This window comes from Ranitomeya variabilis, chromosome 7 (assembly GCF_051348905.1).
Source record: "Ranitomeya variabilis isolate aRanVar5 chromosome 7, aRanVar5.hap1, whole genome shotgun sequence".
In the NCBI taxonomy this organism is placed as follows: domain Eukaryota; kingdom Metazoa; phylum Chordata; class Amphibia; order Anura; family Dendrobatidae; genus Ranitomeya; species Ranitomeya variabilis.
In genome coordinates, this window is record NC_135238.1 from 189,560,631 (window position 1) to 189,577,326 (window position 16,696).

The 16,696-nt window shown below is 52.5% G+C and overlaps 1 long non-coding RNA gene across 1 annotated transcript in view; it reads left to right on the plus strand.

The window, feature by feature from the left end:
• The first annotated feature begins 2,949 nt into the window (after positions 1–2,949).
• Positions 2,950–16,696, plus strand: part of LOC143784361 (uncharacterized) — a 48,453-nt gene continuing 34,706 nt past the window's right edge. The window contains exon 1 of the long non-coding RNA XR_013217770.1: positions 2,950–3,016. This is a non-coding gene — a long non-coding RNA (uncharacterized LOC143784361). The remainder of the gene's footprint in view (positions 3,017–16,696) is intronic.

The window sequence follows — 16,696 nt, forward strand, 5'->3', positions numbered from 1 at the left end:
GGCACAATGTTACACACTCTGTTTTCTGTGGCACAAAATCACAGAGATGACACACACGCAGAACTGTCACTCAAGCACTAATGTCAATATTAATCTCCCACCTAATTTATTTATTTTTTTTTCTCAGGGAGACTTTAGAAACCAAATAATATAAAAAAAAAAACAAAAAAAAAAACAAAAAAAAAAAGGCTTTCTATGGCCCACAATTAGAGAGAGAGAGGTGGCACACCCAGGAGTCAAGACTGGCGCACAAGCTGAAAGGGCAATATTACTCTCCCACTGTTTTTTTATGTTTTTTTTTTTTTTTCAGGGAGACTTTAGAAACCAAATAATATTAAAAAAACCAAAAAAATAAATAGCCTTTCTATGGCCCACTGAATGAGAGAGAGAGGTGGCACACCCAGGAGTCAAGACTGGCACACAAGCTGAAAGGGCAATATTACTCTCCCACTGTTTTTTTAAGTTTTTTTTCTTTTATTTTCAGGGAGACTTTAGAAACCAAATAATAAAAAAAACAAAAAAATAAATAGCCTTTCTATGGCCCACTGAATGAGAGAGAGGTGGCACACCCAGGAGTCAAGACTGGCACACAAGCTGAAAGGGCAATATTACTCTCCCACTGTTTTTTTAAGTTTTTTTTCTTTTATTTTCAGGGAGACTTTAGAAACCAAATAATATTAAAAAAAACAACAAAATAAATAGCCTTTCTATGGCCCACTGAATGAGAGAGAGGTGGCACACCCAGGAGTCAAGACTGGCACACAAGCTGAAAGGGCAATATTACTCTCCCACTGTTTTTTTATGTATTTTTTGTTTTTTAAGGGAGACTTTAGAAACCCAATAATATTTTAAAAAAAAATAAATAGGCTTTCTATGGCCCACTGAATGAGAGAGGTGGCACACCCAGGAGTCAAGACTGGCACACAAGCTGAAAGGGCAATATTACTCTCCCACTGTTTTTTTTTTTTTTTTTTTTTTCAGGGAGACTTTAGAAACCAAATAATAAGAAAATAAATAAATAAATAAATAGGCTTTCTATAGCCCACTGAATGAGAGATAGCACACACAGCAGTGGCACACAAGCCCTGACTGAGGCCAATATTTTTATCCCACTGATTGATGTAGTGTTTTTGTGTTGAGGTAGATTTTAGAACACAAATCAAGGAAAAAAAAAAATGCTTTCTATGGCCCACTGAATGAGAGAGGTGGCACACCCAGGAGTCAAGACTGGCACACAAGCTGAAAGGGCAATATTACTCTCCCACTGTTTTTTTATGTATTTTTTGTTTTTTAAGGGAGACTTTAGAAACCCAATAATATTTTAAAAAAAAATAAATAGGCTTTCTATGGCCCACTGAATGAGAGAGGTGGCACACCCAGGAGTCAAGACTGGCACACAAGCTGAAAGGGCAATATTACTCTCCCACTGTTTTTTTATGTATTTTTTGTTTTTTAAGGGAGACTTTAGAAACCCAATAATATTTAAAAAAATAAATAAATAGGCTTTCTATGGCCCACTGAATGAGAGAGGTGGCACACCCAGGAGTCAAGACTGGCGCACAAGCTGAAAGGGCAATATTACTCTCCCACTGTTTTTTAAAGTTTTTTTTCTTTTATTTTCAGGGAGACTTTAGAAACCAAATAATATTAAAAAAAACAAAAAAATAAATAGCCTTTCTATGGCCCACTGAATGAGAGAGAGGTGGCACACCCAGGAGTCAAGACTGGCACACAAGCTGAAAGGGCAATATTACTCTCCCACTGTTTTTTTTTTTTTTTTTTTTTTTCAGGGAGACTTTAGAAACCAAATAATAAGAAAAAATAAATAAATAAATAAATAGGCTTTCTATAACCCACTGAATGAGAGATAGCACACACAGCAGTGGCACACAAGCCCTGACTGAGGCCAATATTTTTCTACCACTGATTGATGTAGTGTTTTTGTGTTGAGGTAGAATTTAGAACACAAATCACGGAAAAAATAAATAGGCTTTCTATGGCCCACTCAGTGAGAGATGGCGCACACAGGGATGGCACACACACGGATGGCACTGTAGCAGAAATGCCAATCTTAATCTCCCACAAAAAAAAAACAAAAAAAAAAAACAGGGACTGTCCTACAATTACTATCTCCCTGCAGTAATCTAAGCCAGGTATGGCAGGCAGCAATAGGAGTGGACTGATGCACAAATTAAATAAAAAGTGTGGACAAACAAAAAAGATAGCTGTGCAGAAAGGAAGGAACAAGAGGATATGTGCTTTGAAAAAAGCAGTTGGTTTGCACAGTGGCGTACACACAGCAATACAGCTATCACGGAGCCTTCTAGGGCAGCCCAATGAGCTACAGCGCTGAGGAAAAAAAAAAAAAAAATAGCTTCCACTGTTCCTGCACACCGAAGGTGGTGTTGGACAGTGGAAATCGCTACAGCACAAGCGGTTTGGTGGTTAGTGGACCCTGCCTAACGCTCTCCCTGCATCTGACGAAGCGGCAGCAACCTCTCCCTAAGCTCAGATCAGCAGCAGTAAGATGGCGGTCGGCGGGAACGCCCCTTTATAGCCCCTGTGACGCCGCAGACAGCAAGCCAATCACTGCAATGCCCTTCTCTAAGATGGTGGGGACCAGGATCTATGTCATCACGCTGCCCACACTCTGCGTTCACCTTCATTGGCTGAGAAATGGCGCTTTTCGCGTCATTGAAACGCGACTTTGGCGCGAAAGTCGCGTACCGCATGGCCGACAAGCACAGGGGTCGGATCGGGTTTCATGAGACGCCGACTTAGCCAAAAGTCGGCGACTTTTGAAAATGATCGACCCGTTTCGCTCAACCCTACTTACGGCTCCCTGTTCCTCCGCAGCTGCAGTGTCTCCTGCGTGTTCTGACTCTGTGGCATTTTAGGTCAGAAGGCACGATGACATGACTAGTGTACGCCCTCTCCTCTGATCAGTCACAGAGCAGAGAGCTGGAAGACGGAGACGCTGAGGAGTACAGAGCAGAGCAGTGTCCAGCGAGGAGAGGTGACTAGTGTTGAGCATTCCGATACCGCAAGTATCGGGTATCGGCCGATACTAGCGGTATCGGAATTCCGATACCGGGATTCCGATACTTGGCGCGTATCGGATACCGGAATCGGAAGTTCAATGATTCAAAATTCAGAAATTCAGCCAATGAGAAAGATTCCAAGTGTGGGCACATCCTGTTTAGCATGGAGGGCATGAAACTACTGGCAAGGCTGTGATTGGCTGCTGAAATGATGTCATGATGCAGTTTAAAAGTCGCTGGCGCCATTTTGCGATCACTCTGCTGTGAATTCAGTTAGAGACAGGACGCTGTTTGCTGACTGAGGGACAGTTTAGAGATAGCGATTTGCTTCTTTGTGCTTTCCAAAGGCTAATTTAGCAACCGCTGTGTTCACCTACTATTCACCTTCCTTTTGCCTTGTAGCGCTGTTTTCACAGCGATCTGCAAGGTCTCTCTGTGTGTGTGTGTGAGTGCAGCCCACTCTCTAGTCTGAGTGCAGCCACATAGGCCATCCATAGCTGGTTGTATTCAGTTCAGGGAGGGTGGTTCATTGCCTCATACTGTCCTTTTTTTTTTTTTTTTGAAGTAGTGCAGGCTGCTGCACATTTTTTCCAAAAATTCCTATTAGTGTCTTTCCACCCGTCTCCAGCTAATTTGTGGAAAAACACTACATAGGATAAAGTAGAGGAGGGTTTTTGGGCCTTGCAGCGCCGTTTACGGCTGTCTGCACGGTCTCCGTGTGACTGCAGCTCGCCCTGTAATCTGTGAGCAGCTATAGCCTGGTTGTCTCCAGCTCAGGGTTTTTCACTGCGTCATACCGCCAAATCAATTTTCTTTTTTTTCAAAGTAGTGTAGTCTGCTGCTAATTTATTTTAAAAAATCCTATTAGTGTCTTTCCACCCGTCTCCAGCTAATTTGTGGAAAAACACTACATAGGATAAAGTAGAGGAGGGTTTTTGGGCCTTGCAGCGCCGTTTACGGCTGTCTGCACGGTCTCCGTGTGACTGCAGCTCGCCCTGTAGTCTGTGAGCAGCCGTAGCCTGGTTGTCTGCAGCTCAGGGTTTTTCACTGCGTCATACCGCCAAATCAATTTTCTTTTTTTTCAAAGTAGTGTAGTCTGCTGCTAATTTATTTTAAAAAATCCTATTAGTGTCTTTCCACCCGTCTCCAGCTAATTTGTGGAAAAACACTACATAGGATAAAGTAGAGGAGGGTTTTTGGGCCTTGCAGCGCCTTTTACGGCTGTCTGCACGGTCTCCGTGTGATTGCAGCTCTATCCGTTGTCAGTTCAGCCCCAAAAAAATAAATAAATAATAAAGTTCACCAAACACACCAGTTACACCACTTTACATTTGTGTAGGCCACATTAGCTCATATTCAAGTCTAGTCCACACTTTAGAAAATTAGTGTGTCTTATACCTGTTAGGAGGAGTTGCTCAGGAATAAGCACACAAAGCCGTTAGTACTTTTCTGCTTATCTTTATCAGTCAACCAAGATGAAGAAGGCAGTGAGTAAGGCACGTGGGCGTGGGCGTGGGCGCGGAGCAGGGAGGGGACGTGGGGATTCTATGCCTGCTGCGGGCACCGGTGAGTCATCAGCACCCACTTTCACAAGGGAACAGTCGTTCATGCGCAGCTTTGTCGCCGAGCGCCGTACACCGCTGCTGCGTGAAGACCAAATTGAAGCCGTTGTGGGATGGATGGCAGCTAATGCATCAACTTCCATTAGTGCCACATCCTCTCAGACACAGAGCACTGGAGAGCAGCCATCTGTCTCTTCACCACCTGCAAAATTGCCCAGGCAGACAGAGATCCCAGGACAGGAGCAGTCTCTACTTCTGTTCTCTGAATCATCTCTTGGCTTGGAAACAGGGGGCCAGCCAAGCAGCATTGGAGAAATGGAAGAAGAGGCAGGGTGCAGTGATGCCCAACAGCTTTTTCTGTCTTCCTCTGAAGAGGCGGGTGGGCCAGTGGCTCCGGTCACCACCTCGCAGGCCGCATCAGCTGATGATGACACTCAGGTGCCACTTACTGGTGCGTGCTCTGCTGCTGAGACTACCCAGGAGGAGCAGTTGGGGGCAGAGGGTAGTGTAGATGATGAGGTCCTTGACCCATCTTGGCGTCAGGGACAGGAAGGTGGTGGGAGCAGCTCTGAGGAAGAGATTCCCCGTACGGCCCAAAGAGGGAGAGGGAGGGGGAAGACTGCGGATCCTGCAGCCTCCGCTTTGGCACCCGTAAGGAGCATGTCTCTTCCAAAAGTCAAAAGGGGGGCTCCCAAGACTTGCAGTGCCTGGTCCTTTTTTGACACAGTTGCAGATGACATTTGCTATGTCAGATGCAAGGTGTGTCATCAAAAAATCAAAAGAGGTCAAAAAGTCGCCAACCTCAATACCTCCAACATGTGGAAACATGTGCGCAACAGGCACCCGGCGGAGTTAGACAAACACACTGAAGAGCTAGGCCAACCAACAGCGGCAGCTACCACCTCTTCAGCTCGTGTTGCCTCTTCCTCTAGCTCACACGCAGCTGGTTCGGCTTCCTCCCAGGATCGCCGTGGAAGAACCTCTGGCCCTGTTGTCCAGAGACCCGCTGTCATTCCACCCGCAGCACCACTTTCCCAGTCAACCACACACTCCCAGCCCAGTCTACAGCCATCGGTAGTACAGGCATGGGAGAAAAGGCGGCCTTTCTCGTCAAACCACCCACGAGCACAGGCTCTGACTGCAGGCATTGCCAAACTTCTGTCACTGGAAATGCTGTCATTCAGGCTGGTGGAGACTGACAGCTTCCGTGACTTGATGTCATTGGCAGTCCCACAGTACAGTGTGCCCAGCCGCTTTTACTTCAGCAGGCAAGCCGTCCCTGCCCTGCACAAGCATGTGGAGGGACACATAAAACACGCGCTACTGAACGCCGTCAGTAGCAAGGTCCACCTCACCACCGATGCGTGGACCAGTCAACATGGACAGGGGCGATACCTTTCCCTCACTGCCCATTGGGTTAATGTCGTTGAGCCGGGTACAGACCGTGCGAGTGGCGCAGGACGTGTCCTGCCCACTCCAAGGATTGCAGGAATCCATTCTGTACGCATTGACTCCTCCTCTTACACCAGTTCCTCAGAATCATCGCTGCAGGAGCCGTCACAGTCCACCTCCACATGGACCCGTGATGAACGTGTACCTGTTACGACCGACATGAGCACAGCCGTGGCCAAACGTCAACAGGCCGTCTTGAAATTAATTTTTTTGGGGAATCGTAGCCACACAGCGCAGGAGCTCTGGAATGCCATCAAGCAGGAGAGCGATGTGTGGTTTGAGCCAGCGAATCTCCAGCCAGGCATGGTAGTGTGTGATAATGGCCGAAATCTGGTGGCAGCCCTGGGCCTCGGCAACCTCACTCACATCCCATGTCTGGCACATGTGCTCAATTTGGTCGTGCAGAGTTTTTTGAGGGACTATCCGGATCTTGATGCACTGCTGCACAAGGTCCGCCTAGAGTGTGCTCACTTGCGGCGTTCCAGCACGGCAAAAGCGCGCATTGCGGCTCTGCAGCGCCGACACCGCCTGCCGGAACATCGCATCATATGTGACCTACCTACCAGGTGGAATTCCACGTTACATATGTTGGAGCGGTTGTGTGAGCAGCAGCAAGCTGTAATGGAGTACCAGCTGTATCAGGCGCAAAAAAGTCGCAGTCAGCGCCGTACAGACTTCACAACCACAGAGTGGGCCACTATGAAGGATGTCTGCCAGGTTTTGCGTCCCTTTGATTATTCCACGCGGATGGCGAGTGCAGATGATGCACTAGTCAGCATGACTGTCCCCCTTATCTGCCTGCTTGAAAAATCACTGCAAGCGCTAAGGGATGATGTTGTGGAAGAGGTGGAGGATGAGGATTCACCACTTCCATCATCTTCTGGACAGTCAGCGCCACGTGGTTCCTCACAAACGCGTAGGCAGGGGACAGTTTGTGAGGAGGATGAGGAGGAGTCAATGGAGGAGGAAGACATCCGTCCAGAGGAGGGAGTTCCCGAATTGTCCAGTACTCAGTGTGTACAGCGAGGGTGGGGTGATGACGAGCGGGCAGAGATCACGCCTCCAGCAGGGGACAGCGTTTCTTGGGCAGTTGGCAGTCTGCAGCACATGGTGGATTACATGCTGCAGTGCCTGAGAAACGACCGCCGCATTGCCCACATTCTCAACATGTCTGATTATTGGGTGTTCACCCTCCTCGATCCTCGCTACCGGGACAACGTAGAAAGCCTCATCACACCGTTGAACCGGGAGCGAAAAATGCGGGAGTACCAAGACACACTGGTCAATTCCATCATCTTCTCCATTCCAACTGAGAGAAGTGCTGCTAGTGCATTCCAAAGCAGCTCAGTGCGTCCAGGCAGTGGTGGAGGCTCTGCACAAAGAGGGAGCAGAAGCAGTGCCTCTGCCCAAGGCAAGACCAGTATGGCCCAACTGTGGCACAGTTTTCTGTGCCCGCCACAAAAGTCTACACCATCACAGACGGCTCCAGTCAGCAGGAGGCAACGGTTCCGTCAGATGGTGACAGACTACATGTCTTGCCCTCTTGCTGTACTCCCAGACGGCTCTTCCCCTTTCAAGTTTTGGGTCTCAAAGCTGGATACATGGCCAGAGCTAAGCCAGTATGCATTGGAGGTGCTGTCTTGCCCTGCGGCCAGTGTATTATCGGAACGTGTCTTTAGTGCTGCAGGTGGTGTACTAACTGACCGTCGCATGCGACTATCCTCCGATAACGTTGACCGGCTTACTTTCCTGAAAATGAACAAGGCCTGGATCTCGCAGGAATTTGCCACTCCTCCTCCTGATTAAATAATTAGGTCACTGTATACGTTATCCAGGTCTCCTGTTGTGTTCATCTTTCTACCACCTGAACTTAAATTCCTGGGCTCCAACACCGCCAGTTGAGGCTCAGATGTGCCGTCTGCACAGTCAAAACATACGACCCAGTGTTATTGGGTTTCAGTAACGTCAGCTGATCCCCAGCTGTGTAGCCGGCAATGTGTCATGCGACCGCCACGCTGACACAACAACTGAAATGTAAGGGAATCTGTCCCCCCCCCCCAAGGCGTTTGTTACTGAAAGAGCCACCTTGTGCAGCAGTAATGCTGCACAAGGAAAAAGGTAGCTATTTTGGTTTTGCTCCTTGCACACGCAAAACTTAACACTTATAAAATGTGTCCACTGATACCGTAAAACCGTCCCGGAGGTGGGACTTTCCTTCGTAATATGACGCAGCACAGCCGTCATTCCTACCCCCCCGGCGCCGCGCCCCGGCTCCTCAGCGTTGTTTGATTCCGTCCCGGAGCCTGCGCTGTTATGTTATCCCGTGGCCAGGCACACTTAGCGCTGCCCGTCTTCTGGCATCATTTGGTGTCAGGCTGGCTGCGCCTGTGCGGCCACGCTGGCCGAGAGCCCGCCTCGCAGTGTCTTCTGATTTAATCCCACTGGGGGCCTGGGATCTATGGACATGCGCAGTGCATATCTGAACCTCCACCTCTCACTCATCTCCCTATGGCTTCTTCAGACTGTTCGGTGTCAGCTGGTCCCTAATAGCATGCCACGGCCGTGACACCGCACAGTCTGAAAAAGAAGCCGTAGGGAGGGGAGTGAGAGGCGAGGATATGCACTGCGCATGGCCATGGATCCCAGGCCCCCAGTGGGATTACATCAGAAGACACTGCGAGGCGGGCTCTCGGCCAGCGCGGCCGCACAGGCGCAGCCAGCCTGACACCAAATGATGTCAGAAGATGGGCAGCGCTAAGTGTGCCTGGCCACGGGATAACATAACAGCGCAGGCTCCGGGACGGAATCAAACAACGCTGAGGAGCCGGGGCACGGCGGCGGGGGGGTAGTAATGATGGCTGTGCTGCGTCATATTACGAAGGAAAGTCCCACCTCCGGGACGGTTTCACGGCTTCAGGGGACACATTTTAAAAGTGTTTAGTTCTGTGTTTGCAAGGAGCATGATGAAAAGAGCCACCTTTTCCTTTTGCATCTTTTGTGCTGCACAAGCTGGCTCTTTCAGCTACAAACGCCTTGGGAGGGGGGATAAAGGTTCCCTTTCGACTTTCTCAGGCTTCGGCCTACATTGTGTTCCTCTGCTTTTCCACCTGCCCCTGGGCTCCAACACCGCTAGTTGCCGTCCAGAAGTGCTGTACGCACAGTCAACAGTCGCTCCTCTGTTATTGGGGTTCAGTAACGTCAGCTGTTCCCCTGCTGTGTGTGTGGCAATCCCTCCTACCTCCTCCAACCTCCTCCAACCTCCTCCTCCTCCACCTGTCCCTGGGCTCCAACACCGCCAGTTGCCGTCCAGAAGTGCTGTACGCACAGTCAACAGTCCCTCCTCTGTTATTGGGGTTCAGTAACGTCAGCTGTTCCCCTGCTGTGTGTGTGGCAATCCCTCCTACCTCCTCCAACCTCCTCCAACCTCCTCCTCCTCCACCTGTCCCTGGGCTCCAACACCGCCAGTTGCCGTCCAGAAGTGCTGTACGCACAGTCAACAGTCCCTCCTCTGTTATTGGGGTTCAGTAACGTCAGCTGTTCCCCTGCTGTGTGTGTGGCAATCCCTCCTACCTCCTCCAACCTCCTCCTCCTCCACCTGTCCCTGGGCTCCAACACCGCTAGTTGCCGTCCAGAAGTGCTGTACGCACAGTCAACAGTCCCTCCTCTGTTATTGGGGTTCAGTAACGTCAGCTGTTCCCCTGCTGTGTGTGTGGCAATCCCTCCTACCTCCTCCAACCTCCTCCAACCTCCTCCTCCTCCACCTGTCCCTGGGCTCCAACACCGCCAGTTGCCGTCCAGAAGTGCTGTACGCACAGTCAACAGTCCCTCCTCTGTTATTGGGGTTCAGTAACGTCAGCTGTTCCCCTGCTGTGTGTGTGGCAATCCCTCCTACCTCCTCCAACCTCCTCCTCCTCCACCTGCCCCTGGGCTCCAACACCGCCAGTTGCCGTCCAGAAGTGCTGTACGCACAGTCAACAGTCCCTCCTCTGTTATTGGGGTTCAGTAACGTCAGCTGTTCCCCTGCTGTGTGTGTGGCAATCCCTCCTACCTCCTCCAACCTCCTCCTCCTCCACCTGTCCCTGGGCTCCAACACCGCCAGTTGCCGTCCAGAAGTGCTGTACGCACAGTCAACAGTCCCTCCTCTGTTATTGGGGTTCAGTAACGTCAGCTGTTCCCCTGCTGTGTGTGTGGCAATCCCTCCTACCTCCTCCAACCTCCTCCAACCTCCTCCTCCTCCACCTGTCCCTGGGCTCCAACACCGCCAGTTGCCGTCCAGAAGTGCTGTACGCACAGTCAACAGTCCCTCCTCTGTTATTGGGGTTCAGTAACGTCAGCTGTTCCCCTGCTGTGTGTGTGGCAATCCCTCCTACCTCCTCCAACCTCCTCCTCCTCCACCTGCCCCTGGGCTCCAACACCGCCAGTTGCCGTCCAGAAGTGCTGTACGCACAGTCAACAGTCCCTCCTCTGTTATTGGGGTTCAGTAACGTCAGCTGTTCCCCTGCTGTGTGTGTGGCAATCCCTCCTACCTCCTCCAACCTCCTCCTCCTCCACCTGTCCCTGGGCTCCAACACCGCCAGTTGCCGTCCAGAAGTGCTGTACGCACAGTCAACAGTCCCTCCTCTGTTATTGGGGTTCAGTAACGTCAGCTGTTCCCCTGCTGTGTGTGTGGCAATCCCTCCTACCTCCTCCAACCTCCTCCAACCTCCTCCTCCTCCACCTGTCCCTGGGCTCCAACACCGCCAGTTGCCGTCCAGAAGTGCTGTACGCACAGTCAACAGTCCCTCCTCTGTTATTGGGGTTCAGTAACGTCAGCTGTTCCCCTGCTGTGTGTGTGGCAATCCCTCCTACCTCCTCCTACCTCCTCCAACCTCCTCCTCCTCCACCTGTCCCTGGGCTCCAACACCGCCAGTTGCCGTCCAGAAGTGCTGTACGCACAGTCAACAGTCCCTCCTCTGTTATTGGGGTTCAGTAACGTCAGCTGTTCCCCTGCTGTGTGTGTGGCAATCCCTCCTACCTCCTCCAACCTCCTCCAACCTCCTCCAACCTCCTCCTCCTCCACCTGTCCCTGGGCTCCAACACCGCCAGTTGCCGTCCAGAAGTGCTGTACGCACAGTCAACAGTCCCTCCTCTGTTATTGGGGTTCAGTAACGTCAGCTGTTCCCCTGCTGTGTGTGTGGCAATCCCTCCTACCTCCTCCAACCTCCTCCAACCTCCTCCTCCTCCACCTGTCCCTGGGCTCCAACACCGCCAGTTGCCGTCCAGAAGTGCTGTACGCACAGTCAACAGTCCCTCCTCTGTTATTGGGGTTCAGTAACGTCAGCTGTTCCCCTGCTGTGTGTGTGGCAATCCCTCCTACCTCCTCCTACCTCCTCCAACCTCCTCCTCCTCCACCTGTCCCTGGGCTCCAACACCGCCAGTTGCCGTCCAGAAGTGCTGTACGCACAGTCAACAGTCCCTCCTCTGTTATTGGGGTTCAGTAACGTCAGCTGTTCCCCTGCTGTGTGTGTGGCAATCCCTCCTACCTCCTCCAACCTCCTCCAACCTCCTCCTCCTCCACCTGTCCCTGGGCTCCAACACCGCCAGTTGCCGTCCAGAAGTGCTGTACGCACAGTCAACAGTCCCTCCTCTGTTATTGGGGTTCAGTAACGTCAGCTGTTCCCCTGCTGTGTGTGTGGCAATCCCTCCTACCTCCTCCAACCTCCTCCAACCTCCTCCTCCTCCACCTGTCCCTGGGCTCCAACACCGCCAGTTGCCGTTTAGAAGTGCTGTACGCACAGTCAACAGTCCCTCCTCTGTTATTGGGGTTCAGTAACGTCAGCTGTTCCCCTGCTGTGTGTGTGGCAATCCCTCCTACCTCCTCCAACCTCCTCCAACCTCCTCCTCCTCCACCTGTCCCTGGGCTCCAACACCGCCAGTTGCCGTCCAGAAGTGCTGTACGCACAGTCAACAGTCCCTCCTCTGTTATTGGGGTTCAGTAACGTCAGCTGTTCCCCTGCTGTGTGTGTGGCAATCCCTCCTACCTCCTCCAACCTCCTCCAACCTCCTCCTCCTCCACCTGTCCCTGGGCTCCAACACCGCCAGTTGCCGTCCAGAAGTGCTGTACGCACAGTCAACAGTCCCTCCTCTGTTATTGGGGTTCAGTAACGTCAGCTGTTCCCCTGCTGTGTGTGTGGCAATCCCTCCTACCTCCTCCTACCTCCTCCAACCTCCTCCTCCTCCACCTGTCCCTGGGCTCCAACACCGCCAGTTGCCGTCCAGAAGTGCTGTACGCACAGTCAACAGTCCCTCCTCTGTTATTGGGGTTCAGTAACGTCAGCTGTTCCCCTGCTGTGTGTGTGGCAATCCCTCCTACCTCCTCCAACCTCCTCCTCCTCCACCTGTCCCTGGGCTCCAACACCGCCAGTTGCCGTCCAGAAGTGCTGTACGCACAGTCAACAGTCCCTCCTCTGTTATTGGGGTTCAGTAACGTCAGCTGTTCCCCTGCTGTGTGTGTGGCAATCCCTCCTACCTCCTCCTACCTCCTCCAACCTCCTCCTCCTCCACCTGTCCCTGGGCTCCAACACCGCCAGTTGCCGTCCAGAAGTGCTGTACGCACAGTCAACAGTCCCTCCTCTGTTATTGGGGTTCAGTAACGTCAGCTGTTCCCCTGCTGTGTGTGTGGCAATCCCTCCTACCTCCTCCTACCTCCTCCAACCTCCTCCTCCTCCACCTGTCCCTGGGCTCCAACACCGCTAGTTGCCGTCCAGAAGTGCTGTACGCACAGAGCCAAACACCTCGCCAATGTGTTAGTGGGGTTCAGCACCGCCAGCTGTTCCCCTGCTGTGTATACGGCAACGTGTACTGCGACCGCCACGCAGGCACAACAAGTTAAATGTAAGGGAACCTGACCCCCCCCCCCCCCCAGGCGTTTGTTACTGAAGGAGCCACCTTGTGCAGCAGTAATGATGCAAAGGGAAAAAGTGTCTCTTTTCGTGATGCTCCTTGCACATGCTGAACCAAACACTTATGAAATGTGTCCCCACACAGCGTTAAACCGTCCGGTAGGTGGAACTTTCCTTTGTCGTGTGACGCAGCACAGCCATCATTTTTACCCCCTTGGCGCCGTGCGCCCCCTCCTCAGCGTTGTTTGAATCTGTCCCGGAGCCTGCGCTGTTAGGTTAGCCCTTGGCCATGCACACATGTTGCGCTGCCCGTCTTCTGACCTCATTTGGTGTCAGGCTGGCTGCGCCTGTGCGGGTGCGCTGGCCGAGATCCCGCCTCGCAGTGTCGTCTAATGTAATCCCACCGCGGGCCTGTGATCCGTGCCCGTGCGCAGTGCATATCCTCTCCTCTCACTCCCCTCCCTACGGCTTCTTCAGACTGTGCGATGTCAGCTGGTCCCTAATAGCATGCCACGGCCGTGACACCGCACAGTCTGAAAAAGCCGTAGGGAGGGGAGTGAGAGGAGAGGATATGCACTGCGCACGGGCACGGATCACAGGCCCGCGGTGGGATTACATTAGACGACACTGCGAGGCGGGATCTCGGCCAGCGCACCCGCACAGGCGCAGCCAGCCTGACACCAAATGAGGTCAGAAGACGGGCAGCGCAACATGTGTGCATGGCCAAGGGCTAACCTAACAGCGCAGGCTCCGGGACAGATTCAAACAACGCTGAGGAGGGGGCGCACGGCGCCAAGGGGGTAAAAATGATGGCTGTGCTGCGTCACACGACAAAGGAAAGTTCCACCTACCGGACGGTTTAACGCTGTGTGGGGACAGATTTCATAAATGTTAGGTTCCGCATGTACAAGGACCATAATTAAAAGAGCTAAGTTTACCTTTTCCAGCATTAGTGCTGTACACAATGGCTCTTTCAGCTACAAACGCCTGGGGGGGGGGGGGTTAAAGGTTTCCTTTCAACTTGCTCGAGTGCAGGCTTCGGCCTACACTCCGCTCCCCCTGCTCCTCCTGCTGACCCTGGGCTCTAACACCGCCAGTTTTTGCCCAGATGTGCTAGCTGCACAGAGAAAAACACCAGCCAATGTGTCAGTGGGGTTCAGCACCGCCAGCTGTTCCCCTGCTGTGTAGCCGGCAACGTGTCCTGCGACCGCCACGCAGACACAAGAACTGAAATTGAAGGGAACCTGTCCCCCCTCCCCCAGGTGTTTCTATGTTTTACAGCTACCTTGAACAGCAGTAATGCTGCATGTGTTCAAGGTGGCTCAGAAACTTATTCTCCTTGCCCATGTTGAAGTGAACACGTCTAAAATGTGTCCTCTGTGACCATTAAAACGTCCCTCAGGTGTGATTTGACTTTGTATTGACACACGCAACAAGCTCCTTGGTAACGCTGCCCGTCTTCTGGCATCATTGTTTGGCTGGCTGCGCCTCTGCGGCCGCCCTGACCCACACAACAGCCCTCGTTGTCTTATTTAATGGGACTGCGAGGGTGTGATTGATGGGCAGGATCAGTGCATCAGTTCGCCTGTCCCTCCTCTCCTTCCGCCTTCTTCGGACTGTGCGGCTTCATGGCCGTGGCATGCGATAAGGGATCAGATGACGCCGCACAGTCTGAAGCGGGTGTAAGGACCCGAGTGTGAGAGGCGAACATATGTGCTGCGCCAGGCCCTGAATCCCAGCCCCGCAGTGTTTTAACAATGTTAAGACACTGCGGGGCTGGGATTCATGGGCATCGCGAACCGCACCGGCCGACATTACATGATGCCAGAAGATGGGCAGCGCTAACGGCGCTAGGCCAGGGGATAACACGACAGCGCAGACTCCTGTACAGCAAATAACAACGCTCGGGAGGCTGCACCCAGCACCAAGGTGGGATTCTTGACACCTGTGCTGCGTCTCATTACAAAGGGAACTCTCGCCTCCATTACACAGTTTGACTGTATAAAGGGCTAAATGTTATACGTGTTCCATTCAGCGTGTGCAAGGAGAAAAATTACAAGAGCAACCTTTGACTTGCGCAGCACTGCTGCTGCATAAGCTGTGGCTCTTCTACTTTGTAACCCCTGAGGGGGGGTTAAAGGTGACTTTTGAAATCGGTTCAATTAGGCTTCGGCCTACACTCTGCTCCACCTGCAGAGCCCGGGCTCCAACAACGCTAGTTGCTGTCCGGAAGTGCTGGCTGCACAGAGCCAAACACCTCGCCAATGTGTCAGTGGGGTCCAGCACCGCCAGCTGTTCCCCTGCTGTGTAGCCGGCAACGTGTCCTGCAAAAGCCACGCAGACACAACACACCCAAAGCTGCCGCCTGTGCAGGCTTCGGCCTACACTCCCCTCCCCCTGCTCCTCCTCCTCCTGCTCCTCCTCCTGCTGTCCCTGGGCTCTAACACACCGCCAGTTGGGGCCCAGATGTGCTAGCTGCACAGAGAAAAACACCAGCCAATGTGTCAGTGGGGTCCAGCACCGCCAGCTGTTCCCCTGCTGTGCAGCCGGCAACGTGTCCTGCAAAAGCCACGCAGACACAAGAACTGAAATTGAAGGGAACCTGTCCCCCCTCCCCCAGGCGTTTTTACGTTATCCAGCCACCTTGTACAGCGGTAATGCTGCATGTGTGCAAGGTGGCTCAGAAACGTATTCTCCTCGCACATGTGGAACTGAAAACACGTCTGAAATGTGTCCTCTGTGTGACCATTTAACCGTCCCGGTGGTGTGACTTTCCTTTGTAATGACACGCTGCAACCCCCTTGGTAGCGCTGCCCGTCTTCTGGCATCATTGTTTGGCTGGCTGCGCCTCTGCGGCCGCCCTGACCCACACAACGCCCCTCGGTGTCTTATTTATTGGGACTGCGAGGGTGTGATTCATGGGCAGGATCAGTGCATCAGTTCGCCTGTCCCTCCTCTCCTTCCGCCTTCTTCGGACTGTGCGGCTTCATGGCCGTGGCATGCGATAAGGGATCAGATGACGCCGCACAGTCTGAAGCGGGTGTAAGGACCCGAGTGTGAGAGGCGAACATATGTGCTGCGCCAGGCCCTGAATCCCAGCCCCGCAGTGTTTTAACAATGTTAAGACACTGCGGGGCTGGGATTCATGGGCATCGCGAACCGCACCGGCCGACATTACATGATGCCAGAAGATGGGCAGCGCTAACGGCGCTAGGCCAGGGGATAACACGACAGCGCAGACTCCTGTACAGCAAATAACAACGCTCGGGAGGCTGCACCCAGCACCAAGGTGGGATTCTTGACACCTGTGCTGCGTCTCATTACAAAGGGAACTCTCGCCTCCATTACACAGTTTGACTGTATAAAGGGCTAAATGTTATACGTGTTCCATTCAGCGTGTGCAAGGAGAAAAATTACAAGAGCAACCTTTGACTTGCGCAGCACTGCTGCTGCACAAGCTGTGGCTCTTCTACTTTGTAACCCCTGAGGGGGGGTTAAAGGTGACTTTTGAAATCGGTTCAATTAGGCTTCGGCCTACACTCTGCTCCACCTGCAGAGCCCGGGCTCCAACAACGCTAGTTGCTGTCCGGAAGTGCTGGCTGCACAGAGCCAAACACCTCGCCAATGTGTCAGTGGGGTCCAGCACCGCCAGCTGTTCCCCTGCTGTGTAGCCGGCAACGTGTCCTGCAAAAGCCACGCAGACACAACACACCCAAAGCTGCCGCCTGTGCAGGCTTCGGCCTACACTCCCCTCCCCCTG